The sequence below is a fragment of the Apium graveolens genome, chromosome 5, assembly GCF_009905375.1.
Source record: "Apium graveolens cultivar Ventura chromosome 5, ASM990537v1, whole genome shotgun sequence".
In the NCBI taxonomy this organism is placed as follows: Eukaryota; Viridiplantae; Streptophyta; class Magnoliopsida; order Apiales; family Apiaceae; genus Apium; species Apium graveolens.
In genome coordinates, this window is record NC_133651.1 from 194,543,392 (window position 1) to 194,546,569 (window position 3,178).

A 3,178-nucleotide genomic window follows, 5' to 3' on the forward strand; every position below is an offset into this window, starting at 1 on the left:
TTCTTGGGACACGTCATTGGAGATGAAGGAGTTAAAGTAGATCCGGCAAAGATTGAGGCGGTTATGAGTTGGGAAAGGCCAAAGACTCCTATAAAAGTGCGAAGTTTTCTAGGATTGGCAGGATACTATAGAAGGTTTGTCAAGGCTTTTTCAAAAATCGCCACGCCATTGACCAAGTTAACCAGGAAGAATCAGAAGTTTGAATGGAGTGCAAAATGTGAGGATAGCTTTCAAGAGTTGAAACAGAGGTTGGTAACAGCTCCGGTGTTAGTACTTCCAGATGACCAAGGAAACTTTGTGATATTCAGCGATGCTTCACATAAGGGATTGGGCTGTGTGTTAATGCAACACAGTAAGGTGATCACGTATGCGTCAAGACAGTTGAAACCACATGAGTTGAAGTACCCGACGCATGACTTGGAACTAGCCGCCATAGTATTCGCACTTAAGATTTGGAGACATTACCTCTACGGAGAAAAGTGTGAAATCTAGACAGATCATAAGAGTTTAAAGTACATTTTCACTCAGAAGGAGCTCAATATGAGGCAGAGGAGATGGCTGGAATTGATCAAGGACTACGACTGCTCGATAAATTACAATCCTGGAAAGGCGAATATTGTGGCTGATGCTCTAAGCAGGAAGGAGAGTGTAACACCCCCAAATCCGGGGTCGGGGATCCGGGTTGTCACGAGTTCCATTTCCCTTAATAACACCCAATCTTAATAAACAATCAACTACTCCGTACTGTGACCTCACAATAAACACACACACCACAAGTTATAGTCTCAGAGATGAATATCCAAAAATAACACGAGTCATTTTATTCCACAATTATTTGCCATTACACCTTAAAAGGGTTTCTGAATAAATTTACATTTTCCTTGCCATTATTACAATTCATAAATATACATAAGTCTGGTACATTAAAATTTGAAAGGCTAGCCTATTGATAGATCCTACCTCAGCTACAATGGCATCAACACCTACAGGAAACTGCGGAACGTTTCCTATCCGCTCGCGAATTGGGAGCTTGGTTCTGTTCATCTTTTCTATCTGTTGTTGTGTGATGAAAGAAGAAAGCAAGGGTGAGCAGCAAGCCCACCAAAATAATATGTATAATGATTAACAATATATGAGCCTTCTCATAGTACTCATGAAAGTCTTGGTCAAAAGAAATGAACCAAGTTTGATATCTTAATGCGATGAAGTCGCAAAATATTCAGTATATATATATACTTTTCAAAATCTTGGAAGTCCTCTTCCATGCATAATATACACAGAGTTCCAGTTTATAACTGTATAAAAATATCGTTGCAAGGTGATCTCATATATCTAACCTTGTCTCAACGTTTTTCTGAAAATCTTTGTCATGCATAAGATAATCATTTACCAGATATAAGTTTAAAAGATGAAGTTACAAGATACTCCAATATGCTTATATCTTTTCCAAATACTACTTGAACTACCACCGTTCAAGTTATAATTAGTTCAAAAGTTCATCACATAGATGAGACTACATGACAAGATTTGAATAGATTCAATCTTTGAATATCATTATAAATAATGAAGTTACGAGATACTTCATTAAGTCCCGATATATATATATACACCTATATATATACATTTCATACACTCCTTGAAAACCTCTGTTATGAAAATTATAAACAGAGTTGCAATATCCAATGAATTTGGAAAGGAGAAAACCTTGGCATAAACCTGATATCTTGCTGATCAGGCAAAGATACCAATAAGTAACCTTTTCTACTAGTAGATGGACGAATTCCCCACTGGTCATCACCCTAGCCGCAATAGGACCTTATGCTGGACTGCCACTCAGCCACTTAAGCATTTGATGGACTCCCACTGAGCCACTTACACTTTCATGGACGCCCACTGAGCCCATGTTGCTTATGCCGACTCAAATAGATGAACTTACTTCCCGAACGATGGGCAAGTAATCAAGATATTTTCTCAAAACAGCAACCTCGTTGCGAATGTAAAATACACCACTGAGCCAGATCCCTCAAGTTTTGAACGAGTATTTAAATCCCCTTTAAAAAGAAGATCTTAAATATAAAAATGAGTTTTGGGATCCGCTCTAACTTTTAAAAATCATTTTGAAGACTCAAAAACACTTTAAAGAGTGTTTGGAGTAATGCTGATTTAATGAAATAAATCAGTCCCAATATATTAGAAAATATCTGAATATTATTATTTAAATAATATTCCCATAAAGAATAATCTTTATAAAAATAATTGAAGTAGAAATTTTAAAACTTATACTTGAAATGAATATTAAATAACCAAAGATATACTTATACGAAAGTACTATCTTTATTTGAATAATCGAAAATAAGTTTGATTATCGACACCTTATTCTTTAATAAAATAAAGAATATATCTCAGCAAATAATCAGAGTCATAGATCCTCAAATGAATATTCAAATAATATTCATTAAATAATATAAACTGAGTCATAAGCCCTCGAATGAGTATTCAAATAATATTCAATAAATAAAATAAAAGGAGTCATAAGCCCTCGAATGAATATTCGTAATAATATTCATTAAATAGAATAAACGGAGTCATAAGTCCTCGAATGAATATTCACATAATATTCATTAAATAGAATAAACGGAGTCATAAGTCCTCGAATGAATATTCACATAATATTCATTATTTAAAATAAAGTTATCGAATAAACCTTATTCGATTAATAGTTTTGAAAACTATATCAATATATATATATATATTTAAATATATATATATAATATACTCGGGAACATCGACTCCCGGTTTTAGAAAATGTTCACCTTTGGGTCCCCTATACTAAGGGTATACGCAACTACTGCTTATCTCTAGCATAGGTATTATGCAACTTATAAGCAATTGAATCAACAAATATATATCAAGATTACGAAATAGACATGCATATATACCATATCAGCATGCTCCAATATATCGCAAAATTTGCTAATTAACAACCATGCACTTATCACAAGATAATGCATATACATATATTTACATCACAACAACAGTATAACGGGTAGAAAACTTGCCTGAGTGCTCCCGGATAGACTTAAGCTTAGAGTGGGTCCGATAACCTATGAACAACAACATAAGTCGGAATTAAACCCCGGTCGCTTAAGAAACTAGACTTTAACCATTTAGAGTCCTA